Source organism: Chiloscyllium punctatum, chromosome 23 (genome assembly GCF_047496795.1).
Source record: "Chiloscyllium punctatum isolate Juve2018m chromosome 23, sChiPun1.3, whole genome shotgun sequence".
Classification (NCBI taxonomy): domain Eukaryota; kingdom Metazoa; phylum Chordata; class Chondrichthyes; order Orectolobiformes; family Hemiscylliidae; genus Chiloscyllium; species Chiloscyllium punctatum.
Genome location: NC_092761.1, coordinates 70,879,691 through 70,899,670, shown reverse-complemented (window position 1 = coordinate 70,899,670; position 19,980 = coordinate 70,879,691). Strand labels below are relative to the sequence as shown.

At 40.2% G+C, this 19,980-nt stretch overlaps 1 protein-coding gene across 3 annotated transcripts in view; it reads right to left on the bottom strand.

Annotated features, from left to right (window-relative positions):
* The window catches only part of clmpa (CXADR like membrane protein a), a 129,947-nt gene that overhangs the window by 83,803 nt on the left and 26,164 nt on the right, over positions 1–19,980 (bottom strand). The window lies entirely within an intron of this gene.

Sequence of the window (19,980 nt, the reverse complement as noted above, 5' to 3'; positions counted from 1 at the left end):
ATAGCCCTTAAAACAGTCTTAAAATAGCATAATAATAAAAACAGTTAAACATTGTGTGCGCAATTAAACACAAATCTGTAATATATTATAGACTTGTCTTAACATACTTGCCAATAAATGTTACTGTGACTTTGCTCCTTCAGTTTCATCTTGTTACTATACATGGTCATTGTGCGAAATCGACTAGAGTGTGCTAAATTACACAGGCAAGTTAAGTGGCTGCAAGTTTAGACAAAGCATATACAGCACTGACACTTACAAAATCCCAGAGCTGCTATGACTCCAGATTCGATGTTTACTTCACCGGTCTAATAGTAATTTTGACAAATGAACAGAAAAACTGTGTGACATAATTTAGACAAATGAAATCAAATCTTTTTAGGTTGATTCCTAAGGCAGTCACAGACAGCTCTGTAAAGAAAGCTGCTGCATTGAGTTCTGTTAAGCCTCTAGCACATTCTGTACTCTTGCAAATATCTGAAAATGGCAGGAAGAGCAAATGATCCATTAAGCATGCCTCGTAACAGTGGAACATTCACCTCTATCATTCGAGACAAGATTTATGGTTAATGCTTCCCTGACCGTATGATGACGACAAATGGCTTTCTGCTTTTGTGATGAGAAGCATCAAAGCCACAGAAAGCATGACGGGTTTCTATGAAGAACAGAATCACTGTCATTGGCAACAGATTTTAATGGAGAAGGTACAGTACAGTGCAGCAAATATGTCTGCTAAGTGAACTAAGGCCTTGGGTTATAGTGTATGAATCAATTATGCATAGCAAAAATAGATAATTAAAAGCAAAATACTGCTGATGCTGGAAATCTGAAAAAAGAGCAAGAAATGCCGGCAAAACCGAGCAGTATTGGCAGCATCTATTGAGAGAAACAAAAGGGCCAATGTTTCAGGTCCAATATTAAAGTTATTTAAAACTGTCAAGGCCTGAAAATTATGATGTTAATGTAGTTGACAGAGGAGGAGGACAGACAAATCCCATCATCTTTTGCTATGGGCACCTATACCATCTGTTCCACTCGCTCCTCCTCCTGCCACTCCAACAACAGCATAAAACCCATTATTTTTCAGCCCCTTTCAGTTCTGAAGAAAGTCGTATCACAGTCAAAATGCCAACTCTGTCTGTCTGTCTGTCTCTCTCTCTCTCCACAGATGTTGCCAGACCTGTACAGATAGAGTGTAATTATGTATTATTCACATCATCAAAGATAGAACTAAGAAAAACACTCTCCTTGTGTATAGCTTGATTTATCTTAATCTGGAATAATGGGATCCTTCTTTCAATTTACATCTGAGCATTAAACAGCCTTGCAGTTTCCGTGCCCATGACAGAAAACATACAGTTTTCACTTGCAGTTTGATCCCATTATATAATGGATTTATTGAGGTCCTGGAAAAAAATCACTATGTCAGTTGTGGCTACGTTTGGTAGTACTCTTGCCTCTTGAGGCAGAGGTTCCAGATTATTTCCATTCCTGACTTGACAGAAATATTCAAGGCTGACACACCAGTACAGTATTGTGGGAGTGCTGCACTGCGGGAGGAACTGTTTTACAGAGGAGATATCAAGTCAAAGCCCTATCTGACCTGTCCATTAAATATTTCATGTCATGATTTTGAAAAAGTGTAAGAGTTATACCTGATGTCCTGCCAAGCATTTATTCCTCATTAAACATCACAAAAATAGATTACCTGGTCAATGCCATATTGCTGTTGAGGGAGTAATGTGCAAGAATTGATTGCTGCATTTCACACAACATAACTGTAGTGATTGTTAACAAGGTCAGCCAGCTGGACCTCAGAGAAAATGAGTTCCCTGCTGGGGCTGTTAATTTGGTCCAATCAGGGAGGTGACAGATAAGAACAAGAGTGTCCCCTCTTCTGCGGTTACGTTAGAGCTGGGTATCTCTGGAGAAGGAGCACACGGTGTCCACCAAACCCTTGAGCTGTTTAGGGAGACGTGGGCACCACAGCGAGTGGAGTGCATTATTTCCCCCTCCAATTCTATTTTGATTTAATCCCTGCCATCCCTTCACTGTGTGATCATGCAGCACTGCTTGTCACTGGCCACTCAGGTGTTTCCTTTCTTCCTGGTGGTGAAAATTGAATAAAGATTCGTGCACCTTGTGTCTTTCACTGTGTCTCACACCTGCACACACACAACACGGGTGCAGGGGAAAAAAGACAATACCGCAGTTAGGTGGTAGTGTGGGGGGAAAATATTTTAAACATAGGAGTGTCAGAGGTTCAGTTCACTCTGAGAGCTGACTCTGAAGGAGATGGAAAAAAAAATAACCAGGAGTGTCAGACATTCTGTTCACTCTGAGAGCTGGCTCTGAGGGAGCTAAATCAGTGTCAAGGACTCTCCCCATGTATAAATAAAGGGTGACTTGGTGACGGTATACCAGCCTCTCTGTGGGGTCAGAATAGAGCTATGAAAAAAAAGAACAAGAGTGTCAGACATTCTGATAGTCAGAGCTGGCCCAGAGGGAGCTGGACCAGTATAAGGATTTTCCACATGTAAATAAAGGGTGACTAGGTGACAGGATACTGGCCTCTGTGCAGTTATTTCAACGTATGTGACCATACTTTCAAAATGATCATTGGCTGTAAAGAGCTTTATTCCACCCAGTTATCATGGAAGATGCTATATAAATGCAAGGATGTATTTCTAATTCAGTGGCATACTACCAGAATTGATTATTCAAAGGCTTTTAGTTAACACAAATCTTCAAAAATGTGCTACTTTCGATGCAAATCAGATACTGTTCAAATTATCACACAAAGTGCTATAATGTCACATGATCTTGCTCACTCCTGTATAACCTTATGGTCAGATGAAGTTTACGTAAGATATGTCTCAATTGGTTAGTTTCTCCTTACCTCAGCAGTGTCCATAAATATTCTGCATTAACCTTTCTAGTTATGGAAGTTCATGCTTTTATAACATTAATGCTGTATTATTTAAGTGCTACAGATTCACTACTCCAAAACATTTTATGGTGAAAATTTCAACAGAAGAACTGTCTTGCAATAACCTAGTGTACACAAAAGACAGGTTTAAGATACATGTATCTCCAAATTGTATGCTGTTCAATAAGCCTCTGATGAAATATAGTAAATTACTTTTGAAATGATATATCTTAACGAGTCACTAACTTGATATGTATCTTTAACAGATATTTTAAACTACAATCAGTGCTTAAAGCAGCATAATAGATGTGGAAGCATAGGGTTGCCAACCGTAATTAAACATTTCTAGAGGTTTCATCACATGACCTGCCTCCATGCTCCAGACATTGGTTCACCAATACGCCGATCTTTGTGACCCACTACCTTCCCACAGCAACTGGAAAGCGGAAAGTCTATTTGTCCAATTAGTTGATGCTTTACTCTGAGTGAAACAACCTTTTTTATAACATTTTCAGTACTTTTATATTTGGTAAATAAGGAGGTTCAAAGAAAATGACAAAGAAACCATAATATGTATGTTAGTTAGCTCGTTAAGCTTAAAGGTTTGTTTTCAGATGTTTCGTCACCATACTAGGTAACATCATCAGTGAGAGTCTCTGGTGAAGTGCTGGTGGTATATCCTGCCTCTCTATTTATAGGTATTAGTTACTTAAAGTGGGCGATGTCGTTTCCAGTTTTTTCTCAAGGGAAGTTAGATAGGATCTAAATCAATATGTTTATTGATGGAGTTCTGGTTAGAATGCCATGCCTCTAAGAATTCTCGTACATGTTTTTGTTTCGACTGTCCTAGGATGCATGTGTTGTCCCAGTCAAAGTGGTGTCCTTCTTTGTTTGTATGTATAGAACCTAGTGATAGTGTGTTGTGACCTTTGGTGGCCAGTTGGTTTTCATGTATCCTTGTGGCAAGCTTCCTGCCAGTTTGTTTGATGTTGTGTTTTTTTTTACAGTTCTTGCATGGAATCTTGTAAATGACGTTAGTTTTGCTGGTGATATCTAATAGATCCTTTAGGTTCATTAGTCTCTGTTTAAATGGTAGCTTTGTGGGCTACCAAGATGATTAGTTTGGAAGTCATTTCTGATATGTCTTTGATGTAAGGTAATGTGGCTGTAATTTTTGGTTGTGTTGTGTCTGATTGTTTGGGCTTGTTTCTGAGGAATCATCAGATTGTGTTTATTGGGTACCTGTTTTTCCTGAAAACATTGTATAGATATTTTTCTTCTGCCTTTTATAGTTCTTGGATGCTGCAGTGTAATGTAGCTCATTGAAATAATGTTTTGATGCAGCTCCGTTTATGGGTTTTGGGATGAGTGCTTTTGAAGTCAAGTATCTGTTCTGTGTTTGCTGTTTTTCTGTAGCCGATGATTTGAAGCTCTCCGTTAACTGTACATTCAATTGTCACGTCTCGGAATAGGAGTCTGTTCTTCTTCTCCGCCTCTTTTGTGAATATTATGCCTGTCAGGGGATTGTTAATGGTGTTGTGTGTTTCCTCTAATTTGTTCCGTTTTGTGATGACAAAGATGTTAGCTACATAGCGGACCCAAAGTTTAGGTTGCATAGATGGGAGGGCAGCTTGTTCAAGTCTCTGCATTACTGCTTCTGTTATGAGCCCTGATACTGGTGATCCCATAGGTGCTCCATTGACTTGTTTGTAGGTTCCTACCTTTGTCATTGGCAACACCTACTGGCAACATCTTCAATTAGGTGGCATGTAGAGCACTTCCCTCTCCCTCTACCACTGCCTAGAACTACTGTAGCTGCCAGTCAGCATGACTGTAAAGTGTCAGTTAGCAAAACTGGATACTCTGAGTGCTACCTACCTCCAGTCCATGAATTACAGCATAGCAGTTTTATAGGGTCTCAAGGGCAGCATTGAAAGGAAATCTTGAGCAACAGCAGCACACACTTTGCTCATGGAACTCATAAGATCACATCTGCTGCTCTTTGTTCCATAATATTTAAAACCTTTTGGTCTCCTTACTCAAGAAAAGATATATTTGCTTTGGACAGAGTGCAACAATGATTCGTGAGACTGAATCAAAGGATCTGAGGATTATCTTATGTTACGAGATTGAATAGACTAGTTCTTGCTTTACAAAGAATGAGAGGTGATTTAACGGACATGTCTAAAAATTCTTAAAGGGTTTGAGACAGCAGCTGATGGGAGGATGATTTCCTAGCTAGAGAGTTGAGAACCAAGCTCACAATTTCAGAATAAGAAGTCTGCCACTTGAATCTGTGATGAGGAGAAATTTCTACATTAAAAGATTTGTGAATATTTTGGACTGTCTACTCTGGAAGACCACAGATGCTCAGTCATTGAAGACAGAGCTCAATCATTATGAGGATGTACTGGGAAGATGGAGATGACGCAGAAGACCAATCGTGACTTTATTGAATGTCAGGTCAGGCTCCAAAACCTTACACCTGCTCTTATTTCTTATGTTATGTTCTCCACTCCTTTTCAAATGCAGTTTACTGAGAATCTATATTGACAGCAGAATAGCACTATTGAAATGCCTCTGGGCAGCAAGAGATAACATAGGATCCTGAGTAACATATCAATGAGGCTCTGTCTCTGACAAAATCAGAGGGAAATGGGCAGCAACTAGAACCAATCAATTCCTGTTCTATCATGCAATGGAAGATATCATTCTTCTTATCATGTGTTTGGCCGTGGGTTATGTCGTACTTTATGTCAGACTGAAGAAGAAACTCAAGACAATTGCAGTACAGTCCACACAGACAAGTGAACGAAGTGGCAGAGTGATTCCACATCTGAATCTAATCTCTTGAACTGATACAAAAAAAAGAGTCCTCTTCAATGCCAAGTGTCTAGGCCAAATGAGAAGAAGTTTTAGTCAGAATCCAGCTTTATTTTAACTAATTTGGGACTGTGTCATGTGCTCCAGACCCCATCACTGAATATTCTGCACTTAAAACACAAAAGAAACATTTTAAAATGGCATAAAACAGTTAAAATTAAATGCAGTATTTCAAGCTAAATAAGTGTGAACAGTAATTATTTCATCCAAGGTGCTACAACAGCTAATTAATTTGCTTATGTGGAACTGAACGTTATTCATCATCATCTGAATTAATTCCCTCCAATAAAACTGCTGTCTCCAACCTCGTATGAACAAGCATGGAAAACTGACTTGGCAGGTTTGGATGTCTCACATAGGGTTTTCTGGTTGGGTGGGCCAGGTGTCTTTCATTGTGAAACCTAATTACTGGAGTTCTTTGACTGTAAAGGTTTGTATATCCAGGGCACTTGCTGATTGAAAGAACAAGTAGCAACATGTGTGGATGTTACATGGGCCAAGAGCCTGTGTTAAACAGACTCAGAATCACTCTGACTGCTACTTCTCCTTAACAGTGAGGTAAAAGGAAAAGAGGAAACAAATGTAAAGTGCCACACAACTTCAATTGTGCCAAAAACAGTAATACTCTGATAGTAGCATTTCAGTCCCTACTGCTGCAAAATGTTTCAGCTGTTGATTTTTACATGGACCATCAATCTAACCAACTAGTAGTAGTCTACACATTTTTTTACAGTGCATCCATCTTCAGAGGGTCGTGAATCCATTTTCCTTCCAGTGAAATATGCACAGAACAAATCCCTGGAGAATACAGTGGAAACGCATCTGTGTGAGAAATAGCCCTATTAGCTTAATAAAGCATTTTTAAAATCGGGATTCAACCTTTTGATTACTGCAGCTATTTAATACCTGTTCTGGACTGAAATTCTACATTACCATGGACAATTATGAGCATATTTGATTGTCTTTAATTACACGCTTTGTGAATTTTGCATTCAAAGTTAGCAAGGGAGTATGACTTCATGCCAAACTCACAAATGTTAAGTACAAGCCCTGGAGTCTTCTGCAGTTTATAAAAAAAATGCAAGATACTCATTACAAGATTGCCTTACTGTTACAGTGGCTACATTTCAAAAGAACTTAATTAGCTCTAAAATACCTTGTAATGTCATGAGCTTGGGAGGCACAGTTGTGTCATGTATGTGTCTTTCTTTAAAATCATAGAATCCCTGCAATGTGGAAACAGCCCCTTTGGCCCGACAAGTCCACACCGACCCTCTGAAGAGTAACCCATGCAGACCCATTCCCCCTACCCTATATTTGCCCCTGACTAATGCACATAATCTACACATCCTTGAACACTATGGGCAATTTAGCATGGTCAATTCACATAATCTGCGCATCTTTGGACTGTGGGAGGAAACTGGAGCACTCAGAAGAAACCCACATAGATAAGGGGAGAACGTGCAAACTCCACACAGAAAGTCACACAAGGCTGGAATTGGATCCAGGTTCCTAGCGGTGTGAAGCAGCGGTGCTATCCATTGAGCCACCGTACCACTGTAACATTAATTTGTTTTTCAGTCAACTGGAGTACTTAACGCTTTTTGTCAATCTTTTGCTTATTTTCTACAACTTAAACATTCTCATCGACCTTTACAGCTCTCAAATCACTACTTAGAATAAAATGTGTGGATGGTTACCTACTTTAACAATCACGTTTCATACTCATTAAGAAACAAGAGTCAATGGGGTGGGGTGGATTCACATGCCAATGATCCTTTTTTACGTGGGAGAAATGGTTTGAAGTGGAATCTTCATTGCCTCTCAATGACATGGACCATGGTGAGAAAGTTGGGAAAACAGGATGAAATGTCCTGTGAGACCTTCTCAATGTTGAGATCAAAACATCTCAGTTCCCAACCAAACGAGCGGGAAGAGATCTATTTGAACGGATTATCACACCAGCAGGGTAGATTGATAAGATGGTTAAGGAAGCATTTGGGATACTTGCCTTTATTAGTTGAAGCACTGAACACAACAGCAGGGCCTGTAAAACAATGTCAGCTAGATTACAGCTGAAGTATTGTGTGCTGTTCTAGTCATGATACAATGGGAAGGATGTGATTACACTAGACAGGATGGACAGGAGATTCACCAGTGTGTTGACTGTATTGGAATGTTTCAATTATGCAGAGAGACTAGATAGGCTGGCGTTGTTTCCTTCAAGCAGAGCGATCTAAAGGGGCATCTGAGGGAGCTGTACAAAATTATGACAAGCACAGATTGGGTAGATGGGAAGAAACCTTTCCCCTTAATAGAGAGGTCAACAACCAGCAAGACACAGATTTAGACGAGATTTGAGGAAAAAGATTTTCACTCAAAGGATGGGGAGTATCTGGAATTTGCTGTTCATGAAGGTGATAGAGGTGAGAGCCCCCACAACATTTAAAAGTATTTAAACAAACATTCAAAATGACATGGCATAGAAGGCTACAGAGCTGAAAATGTGTTGCTGGAAAAGCGCAGCAGGTCAGGCAGCATCCAAGGAGCAGGAGAATCGACGTTTCAGGCATTTCCTGATGTCTTTCCTGAAGAAGGGCTCAAGACCAAAACATCGATTCTCCTGCTCATTGGATGCTGCCTGACCTGCTGCGCTTTTCCAGCAACACATTTTCAGCTCTGATCTCCAGCATCTGCAGTCCTCACTTTCTCCTCCATAGAAGGCTACAGACCAAGTGCAGTAAAATGGGATTAAAGTAGATAAGTGTTGATCTCTGGTGTAGACACGATATGCTCAAGACCCTCTTTCCATGCTGTAAGATCTCTGTTAAATGCGACAGTGAGAGCTGTAGCATGTAAGCTTTCGCAGGACATGGATGCAGTAGCAGAAATAGAGTGAGCATGAGTTGACAGAGAGAAGGTGATGGTAACATACCTTGGTGAAGAGGAAAAGGTCATTGACTTTCTTCCTGCATTGCTGAGCATTCCTACAGACATTTCAGACTGCACTAACCTGGATGGCAAGCTCTGACCAGGCTGGCATGGCCTAGTGCCACGACCACCTCCTGCAGTTCTAGAAGTACAGAATTGACCTCCTGTGCACAACCCTATCCATCAGGACCTCCATATCCATGACTGCTGACTGAGATGTCCATTTCATTTATCTGCCAGGTCCAGGGTAAATGTCATAAAGTCATAGAGATGTACAGCAATGGAAACAGAGCCTTTGGTCCAACTCATCCATGCCGACCAGATATCCTAAATTAACCTATTCCTATTTGTCAGCATTTGGCCCATATCCTTTCAATGCTTCCTATTTAGATACCCATCCAGATGCCTTTTAAACAGTGTAATTGTACCAGCCTCCACCCCTTCCTCTGGCAGCTCATTCCATTCACACTCCACCCTCTGCATGAAAACATTTCCCCTTAGGTCCCTTTTAAATCTTTCCCCTCTCACCTTAAACTCATGCCCTCTAATTTTGTACTCCACTACCCAAAGGAAAAAGATTTGCCAGTTCACCCTATCCATGCCCCTCATGATTTTATGAACTTCAGTAAGATCACTTGTCAGCCTCAGAAGGTCCAGAGAAAGTTGCCCCACCCTGTTCAGTCTCTCCACACAACTCAAAAACTCTCCAACCCTGGCAACATCCTTGTCAATCTTTTTTGAAACCTTTCAAATTTCACAACATTTTTCCTAAGGCTGGGAAACCAGATTTGAATGCAGTCTTCCAAAAGTGGCCTAACCAATGCCCTGTACAGCTGCAACATGATGTCCCAACTCCAATACTTAACGCACTGACCAATGAAAGCAAGCATATCAAACACTTCCAACACTATCCTGTCTATCTGGGACTCCAGTCTTGAGGAACTCTGAACCCCAATATCTCTTTGTTTGGCAACACTCCCCAACACCTTACCATTATGTTTATACGTCCTGCCCTGATATGCCTTACCGAAATGCACATCTATCTGAATTAAACTCCATCTGCCACTTCTCAGCCCATTGGCCCATCTGATCAAGATCTCGTTGTAATCTGAGGTAACCTTCTTGGCTGTCCATTGCACCACCAATTTTGGTGTCATCGGCAACCTTATTAACATACCTCCTACATTCACATCCAAATCATTGGTATAAATGACAAACAGCAGTGGACCCTGATCCGATCCTTGTGACACAATGTCTTCAACAGTGCAGAGGAGCTGCAGATTGCCAGCACTTGATGAGGTACACAATGTACTTTTAAATATAGCACCGGTGCCAGGAACCCTGGGTATCCCAATAGTGGTGAGTATTTCCGCCAAAGAAAAATGGGAGAATCAGGCTAGAATTGGCCTAGTTAATGAGACATGTTTGGAATGATAGCACAAGAAAACTTGCTAGGCCACACAGTGGAAATCCCTTCATGAAACTCAACAAAAATGATATTTAATTGATTTCTGGTAAGATTCAGTCCTTAGTATGCATTGATTCCTCTCCAATATATGGGCTGTGTTCAGAATCAGAAAACTGTTGTAATAAACTAATGTAATTATAAATTTAGCCTGTACTATACTGATCAGTGCTACGATGGAATTCAAATTGAGCAGCTAGCTGTTTTTGGAAATGTTTAATTAGCTGCTCAAGGTTGATGTGTAGTAGGAATATTAACAAATTCTAATTTAGTTGGTCAAACAGAAACTAAGCAACATCACCAGTCTTTGCGTAGGGAGTCAATTGAATAGATCAGTTCCACTGTTCTCTCCCGAGTACCAGCTGCTCCTCCTTTGGAAATAGTTATTTTTATTCTAACCATTCAGACATGTTCCGATATACTTGAGTTACAGGTAAGACCTAATACAGACTCTTTAGGCTAAGAGCTAGAGACAATACCATTGTATCACAAAAAAACCTATTGTGGTCTGTGTCTTTATATCCAGACATAACTTGTTTCCCTTCTATACTTAATGCCTTATGATATTAACAAGGAAACCTTTCCGATGAAAAATCCAAAGTAGCAAAGGTATCCAACTTTATTCAAATAAATTGCATTATGGATCATCCCTAACTTTTGTATTGGTTCATTTGCAGTCTGAAGACAGACTATAACCTTTATATCATTATTAATCTGTACTTGGACATACGTGGCATAATTTCAAAGCTTGCAGATGCCACAAGACTCAGAATGGAGTAAACAATGAGGATTTCAGAGGAGCACGAACAGGCTGTAAATGGTCTGACCCATGAGATGAAACCTAATGCAGTGAACAGTGATAGTATTCAGTTGGGTAACAACAGAGAAGAGTCAATATAAACTAAATGGTACAATTTGTAATGAGGCATAGAGAGATAGGGGTCGGCGTGGATATGTGTAATATAAAAACTCTTCGAAGGTGCAGGACAAGCTAGTAAAACTGGAAAAAGATAAACAGGATTCTTGGCCTCGTAGGTAGAGCCAAACAGCACAAGAGAAAGGTAGTTCATGAAGAAATGTTAGTAGACCCAGTTGGAGAATAACAATATCTTAGAAATTATGCAGAAGAGATTTATTAAAATGGAACCAAGTGTAAGATGCTTCAATTATGTAGAAAAATGATTAGAAGACAGAAGATTGAAGAGAGATGAGGAATTCAAAATTATGAGGGATTTTGACAGAGTAAATGAGGAGAAACTATTTCTACATTCAGAATGATGCATAATTGGATGTCTCAAATTTAAAAGAATCGTCAAAAGAATCAGTTCCATTCGGAGTTTTTTCTTTAGCAAAGCCATGGAGAAGTAATAAAGAAGTGAAACTATTCAATGAGACAGCATAGGCCTGACGGGCCAAATGCCCTCTCTGTGTGATGTATTACATGGTGATTCTATTATAGGATAATCCTACTAATTAATTATGCAGTCGTCATTAATTGAGTATAATGAAGCTGGATTGTAAAATATTGACCAAATTTCCCAAACAACTGCTGTAATTTAAAGGCCAAGTTTGATTGAGTCCTGGTCAGAGTTAATGTTTCTTTTACATATTGGACCACCACCGTCAAATAAAGTAAACATTAGATAAATCCAGAGAAAACTAAAATAATCAAATATACTTCCAGTTAATTCTGCAGTTTGAGTGGCGAGTACAGATGATCAGGATTTATGCATCTAATTGTTTCCTGAAGTATGGATAGTTATCAAAAACTGGTTCTGGGAGCTTTAGACCAATAAGGATTGGGCACTGTGCTGATGGAAACTGATGAACATTTATTACCTGTTTGCACTGGATGGAGAGACATGGGAGAGCAAGACTTCACTTGAATCTTCTCTATTCAAGTTGAAGTTCTGTGTGAACTGAAATCTCTGTGATCTGATAATGCAGTCTATCTATCTTCAGGTAGCTTCTAACTCTGTAAACTACAGAATAATGCAGTGACTAGGAGCAAAGTTATTTAAAGCCAAGTGAAACAGAGCCATGCTTTACAGTTTCATTTTGTCCAAAAAGATAGTTTTATCTTTTCATTTGTTCATTTGAATTGTTGCATTAATGGAAGTAATGATGGTTCTATTGAACCTTTCTTGATTAGTTCCTATTGAATAATGGATTTTCTTTTGAATTAGTTTTGCTTGGCTGGGCAATCTCAGCTCTTGTCCAAGCAGCTCCTGAAAAAAAATTCTGTGATAAACAGCTACAAATTGACCACTACCTAACGGGAACTCAAAACTGACTGAGAATCAAACACCAACAGAAACCAGTTGCCATAGGAAACTCCAGGGAAGATCAAGGATTGATATTGCTGGTCCCTGAATTTGTGAGGGAAGTTTCTTTTCTTTAACAAGGACAAATTCTATTGATTCTGTGGGTCTTGCTTTGAAATGTGCCTTAACATTTGAAAAGGTCATTGCCCACTGCAGATCTGCATTTATGATTTGTTGAGTGGTTGGTTAAATATATAGACACATTTCCATGTAAGTTTCAGATGTTGAAACTTGAATATAAACATTTGTTGTATCAGATACAAGGCATGTACAGACTAAAACAGAAACCTAAAAATATTTTTCTGTAACTTGCAGACCATGTCCATTCCCCAGCACCAATGGCTTGTGAGGGTTTCTTCATTGAAGTCAAAGGGGAAACACCTGAATACATGTTTTTAGCCCCAGGAAGCAAAAATGCAGTATAACATGTTGAGTGGGGGTTCTAGGACCATGGCAAACCTTGTGATTATTCACAGAGCTGCATAATCACTGAGTCTGGACAGTCTGGAGCTCTGCACCAGACCAGACGACAATATGGACATGAACTCACAAAATAGTTAGATTAGTTTTCATCTAATGTAACGACAGATCGGAGTCTTGAACATAGAGTCATTGTACAGCATGGAAACAGACCCTTCGGTCCAACCCGTCAATGCCGACCAGAAATCCCAACCTGATTTAGTCTCACCTGCCAGCACCCGGCCCATACCCCTCCAAACCCTTCCTATTCATATACCCGTCCAAATGCCTTTTAAATGTTGCAATTGTACCAGCCTCCACCACTTCCTCTGGCAGCTCATTCCAATCACGTACCACCCTCTGCATGAAAAAATTGCCCCTAAGGACCTTTTCATATCTTTCCCCTCTCACCCTAAACCTATGTGCTCTAGTTCTGGACTCCCCTACCCCAGGAAAAAACTTTGTCTATTTACCCTATCCATGCCCCTCATAATTTTGTAAACCTCTATTAGGTCATCCCTCAGCCTCCAACGCTCCAGGTAAAACAGCCCCAGCCTGTTCAGCCTCTATCCGTAGCTCAAATCCTTCAATCCTGGCAACATTCTTGTAAATCTTTTTTGAACCCTTTCAAGTTTCACAACATCTTTCCAACAGGAAGGAGACCAGAATTGCACACAATATTCCAACAGTGGCCTGACCAATGTCCTGTACAGCCGCAACATGACGCCCCAACTCCTGTACTCAATACTCTGACCAATAAAAGAAATCATACCAAACGCCTTCTTCACTATCCTATCTACCTGCGACTCCACTTTCAAGGAGCTATGAACCTGCACTCCACGGTCTCTTTGTTCAGCAACACTCCCTAGGACCTTACCATTAAGTGTATAAGTCCTGCTAAGATTTGCTTTCCCAAAATGCAGCATATCTGAATTGAACTCCATCTGCCACTTCTCGGCCCAGTGGCCCATCTGGTCAAGATCCTGGAGTAATCTGAGGTAACCTTCTTCATTGTCCACTACACCTCTAATTTTGGTGTCATCTGCAAACTTACCAAATGTACCTCTTATGCTCTTATCTATGATCACCAGATACAGAAACATATTTATATATAATAAAGTGTTACTTCGAAGTTTAAGCCTAAAGACAGTCCTTGACTTTGCCTTTCCCCAATCAGTCTGTGTGTAAATAATCCAAACTCTTCGTGTGGCAACAAACCACACAATAAAGGATAAGATTATGTGAGCTTTTGTTAATGAGATGTATGAATGTACATGTCTTATGAACCATAGCACTATTCACCTGTAACAGCATCTGAACTGAAATGATATGCAGAACAACCAACCACAATATAACATTATGTGGATTATAGAAAAGAGATGGTTTAATTTTATATGATAAATTACAAGAAATATGGAGTAGATCAGGAGAGAAACAGAGTTTCTTTCATCAGAATAGTCTGTTCTGAGCATTAACTCTGGAAGTCCCTCCCTAATGGCACTGTGGATCAACTGCAGCAGTTCAAGTGGCAGCTCACCACCACCTTCTCAAAGGCAACTAAGAATGGGCAATTGATGATGGCTAGCCAACGGTGCCCACATTCCACAAATGAATTTTTAAAAACTCCCAATTGGCACAATAATTTGTCCCTAGATTCATGTATTTCAGCTTTCGTTAACAGCTCTAATGAGGAACTTTATCAAGCTTGCTTATCAGTTAAAACCATCTCAACTCTGTTTATATTGTGGTCAGCACAACTTCAATTAACAAAAGCAGCTGTGAACATTATTCGTTCAATAAAAGATTGACTGTTGGAAATTTGAAGTAATCAAAATAAAGCATTGAAGCATTTAGTTTCAAAATATTTTGTTTATTGGCAGTGGATTAATAACTTTGAAAACCATTGCTTCTAAACTGCTGTGGTAAGCATTGTGAATTGATTGCCATTGATAAAGCTTGTTTAAAGTGTAAAAATAGACTGCCTTTCTTTCACATACAGATAACGCTTCATGAATATACTGAAATATGTGCAGTAATTGACAATCTGACACTGATTCTATGTGGAGAAGAGTAATTGATGAAGCATACAATAATCTAATTCCATTGTGCATTGCACAGGATGGAAAGTGCCAGCTGATAAATCCAGATTACAGAGTTTTTCTTTTTGCACAGAATATTTCAAAATCAATAATTGGCTAAAAATGGAAATCTTCCAACATTAGAAGACAACCTATTTAACTGTTTTTTCAGCAAAATGAAACTGAACAACTCTAGTAGCTGCTCTAATTTGTCAGTAATGCATTAAATTGTCAGTCTCTCAAAAGCAGTTGCTGCAGAAAATAGCAAGATGTCACACTGTGGATTGGAGATGACTACAGGTTGTGCTTTAATACAATTGTCTAAACCCATTTCAAAACATTAGTTATTAGTATAAGAAGGAATGAAATAATCATATAATTTTATTTGGCTCATTACAATGTAACAATAATGGTTCTCTATCTTGAACAATGATGATGAAGCCTTAATGGAACCAACTACAGAAATAGCTGAATCAAGAGAATGGGCAGATGGATTGCTATACATGGATGAAATTGCAAAATTACTAAAATATCTTGATGAGGCAAATAAAAATACTTTTAAAAATTAAATGATAAAATGAATTACAATCCTTTGTCATCTTTCAGAAGGAATACCTATCACAAAACATGCTTTCTAATTTATTTGTCATCTGTGACACAGGGACTGATTTCCCTGTTGTTTATATGCAAAAGGATTTTCCATTTCCTTGCACTAATTCTGTCAGTTAGCAGGTCTGTGCTCATTCGTACCATGTTAATGATTAGAAACGGAGCTTATGCACTCCATATGGGCCATTCTCAAACCTATAAATGGATTTAATCAATGGCGTTTAACTTTGGCTTTAAAATGTTACCATATTTAGTCACATATCAGCAACTCATGAGCTGTCCCCCCCCAAACTCAAGGCCTAATTGTGAGCATTTTTTTTAACTGTACTAACACTATACTGAGACTTACACCAATTTGTGCACTGAACAAATTCTGACCTACATTTACGCAAACATGATAGATTATATTTAGAAAATATAAACTCATAGAGTCATAGAGATGTACAGCATGGAAACAGACCCTTCAGTCCAACCCGTCCATGCCGACCAGATACCCCAACCCAATCTAGTCCCACCTGCCAGCACCCAGCCCATATCCCTCCAAACTCTTCCTATTCAAATACCCATCCAAATGCCTCTTAAATGTTGCAATTGTACCAGCCTGCACCACTTCCTCTGGCAGCTCATTCCATACACGTACCACCCTCTGTGTGAAAAAGTTGCCCCTTAGGTCTCTTTTATATCTTTCCCCTCTCACCCTAAACCTATACCCTCTAGTTCTGGAATCCCCGACCTCAGGGAAAAGACTGCCTATTTATCCTATCCATGCCCCTCATAATTTTGTAAATCTCTATAACGTCACCCCTCAGCCTCCGACGCTCCAGGGAAAACAGCCCCAACCTGTTCAGCCTCTCCCTGTAGCTCAGATCCTCCAACCCTGGCAACATCCTTGTAAGTCTTTTCTGAACCCTTTCAAGTTTCACAACATCTTTCCGATAGGAAGGAGACTAGAATTGCATGCAATATTCCAACAGTGGCCTAACCAATGTCTTGTACAGCCGCAACATAACCTCCCAACTCCTGTACCAATACTCTGACCAATACAGGAAAGCATACTAAATGCCTTCTTCACTATCCTATCTACCTGCGACTCCACTTTCAAGGAGCTAGGAACCTGCACTCCAAGGTCTCTTTGTTCAGCAACACTCCCTAGGACCTTACCATTAAGCGCATAAGTCCTGCTAAGATTTGCTTTCCCAAAATACAGCACCACACATTTATCTGAATTAAACTCCATCTGCCACTTCTTAGCCCATTGGCCCATCTGATCAAGATCCTGTTGTAATCTGAGGTAACCCTCTTCGCTGTCCACTACACCTCCAATTTTGGTGTCATCTGCAAACTTACTAACTGTACCCCTTATGCTCGCATCCAAATCATTTATGTAAATGACAAAAAAGTAGAGGGCCCAGCACCGATCCTTGTGGCACTCCACTGGTCACAGGCCTCCAGTCTGAAAAACAACCCTCCACCGCCACCCTCTGTTTTCTATCTTTAAGCAAGTTCTGTATCCAAATGGCTAGTTCTCCCTGTATTCCATGAGATCTGATCTTGCTAATCAGTCTCCCATGGGGAACCTTGTCGAATGCCTTATTGAAGTCCATATACATCACATCTACTGCTCTGATCTCATCAATCTTCTTTGTTACTTCTTCAAAAAACTCAATCAAGTTTGTGAGACATGATTTCCCACGCACAAAGCCATGTTGACTATCTCTAACCAGTCCTTGCCTTTCCAAAATCCTGTCCCTCAGGATTCCCTCCAACTACTTGCCCACCATCGAGGTCAGGCTCACCGGTCTATAGTTCCCTGGCTTGTCTTTACCGCCCTTCTTAAATAGTGGCACCACATTTGCCAACCTCCAGTCTTCCGGCACCTCACCTGTGACTATCGATGATACAAATATCTCAGCAAGAGGCCCAGCAATCACTTCTCTAGCTTCCCACAGAGTTCTCGGGTACACCTGATCAGGTCCTGGGATTTATCCACTTTTAACCATTTAAAGACATCCAGCACTTCCTCCTCTGTAATCTGGAAATTTTGCAAGACGTCACCATCTATTTCCCTACAGTCTATATCTTCCATATCCTTTTCCACAGTAAATACTGATGCAAAATATTCACTTAGTATCTCCCCCATTTTCTGTGGCTCCACGTAAAGGTCGCCTTGCTGATCTTTGAGGGGTCCTATTCTCTCCCTAGTTACCCTTTTGTCCTTAATATATTTGTAAAAACCCTTTGGATTCTACTTAATTCTATTTGCCAATATGTTGGTATTTGGCAGTACAGAATATGAATATTGTTGAAAAAACACACATCGTCCACACATCAGGACATGCCAAAAGAATACAAATTCAAAGGGCTAAGAACATTCATACTGCACATGAGGACAGTGCTGATAATTGGCAAGCAGATTCTGATTGGTGTTGCCATGGTGAATGAACACACTAATTATAGTTGAAAACAAAAAATGCTGGAGATCACATTGGGTCAAGCAGTAGCCATGCAGAGAAAGCAAGGTAATGGTTCAAGTCCAGATGACTCTTCATGGATGCTGCCTGACCCACTGTGATCTCCAGCACATTTTGTTTCAGTACCAGAATTTGCAGTAGTTTTCTCCTACATTAATTCTGGTTGTCAATTAACTGCCAGACTTTATTGAAATGTTAAAATGACTTTGATTGGTCAGGAGGAGAAAGTGAGGACTGCAGATGCTGGAGATTAGAGTCGAGAATGTCGTGCGGGAAAAGCACAGCAGTTCAGGCAGCATCAGAGGAGGAGAATCGACGTTTCAGGCATAAGTCCTTCATCAGGAATGAGACTTGTGGGCCGGGAGCTGAGAGATAAATGGGAGGGGGGAAGGTAGCTGGGAAAGCGATAGATAGACGAAGGTGAGAGGGAAGGTGATAGGTTGGGGGGGTGCAGCAGATGGATGGGAAAGGTGATAGACAGATCAGAAGGGCGGTGCCGAGTTGGAGACTTGGAACTGGGATAATGTGGGGGAAGGGGAAATGAGGAAATTGTTGAAATCCACATTTATTCCATGTGGTTGCAGGGTCCCAAGGTGGAATATGAGGCATTCTTCCTCCAAGCGTCGGGTGGTAACAGTTTGGTGGTGGAACAGGCCAGGACCCTGTGGCTGAACACTTCAACTCCCTCTTCCATTCTGTCAAGGTCATGCAGGTCCTGGGCCTCCTCCACTGCCAAACCGTTACCCCCTGACATCTGGAGGAAGAACGCCTCACATTCCACCTTGGGACCCTGCAATAGAACAAATGTGGGTTTCAACAGTTTCCTCATTTCCCCTCCCCCCACACTAGCTGTGTTGCAATTATAATGAGAAAAATGTTTTGGTTATGATCATAGTGAAAATTAACTATGAATATTTAACTTTTACCATTTGACTTTAATGCATCAGACTTTCATGGACTAAAAGTGGGATTCTGAAATGACACTAGTGACCTTAAATTGTTGCTGTGATCACCTGACAAAACCCACATGGAATAGAGGAACTGGCTGTTACCATTTTACTGAAAAGGCACAAACTCAACGAGGCATCCCTTCTTTTACTCACATTTGTATAATAAATTTTAATATTGAAGGATAAAGTGTTGCCTACAACTATCCAACTTGAAATAAAACATTGACACAGATACCGGAATCTGCCAAAGAATGATATATCAACAGAAGACTTTGAGCAACAAAGCAGAAATAAGTATCATGGATTGCTAACAGCATTTGGTAAGAGCATTCCTATGGAAAATACACGAGATAGATGACAACTGACAGCTCAATGTCAAACTTTGTTCACATTTTAAACAAGACTTGTTAACTGCCATCTATCTTGTTGAGTTTAAATAGGTGCAGTGCATGAATATGTTCTTTTAGTCTACAAAGATAAGGTCCTGGGGAGTGTTGTGGAACAAAGAGACCTTGGAGTGCACGTTCATAGTTTTTTAAAAGTAGAGTTACAGGTAGAAAAGATAGTGAAGAAGGCATTTGGTATGCTTTTCTTTATTGGTCAGAGCATTGAGTATGGAAGTTGGAGGGTCATGTTGCAGGTGTACAGGACATTGGTTCGGCCACTTTTGGAATATTGCATGCAATTCTGGTGTCCTTCCTATCGGAAGGAGGATGTTGTGAAACTTGAAAGGGTTCAGAAAAAAATTTACAAGGATGTTGCCAGGGTTGGAGGATTTGAGCTACAGGGAGAGGCTGAATTGGCTGGGACTGTTTACCCTGGAGCATCAGAGGCTGAGGAGTGATCTTATAATGGTTTATAAAATCATTAGGGGCATGGAT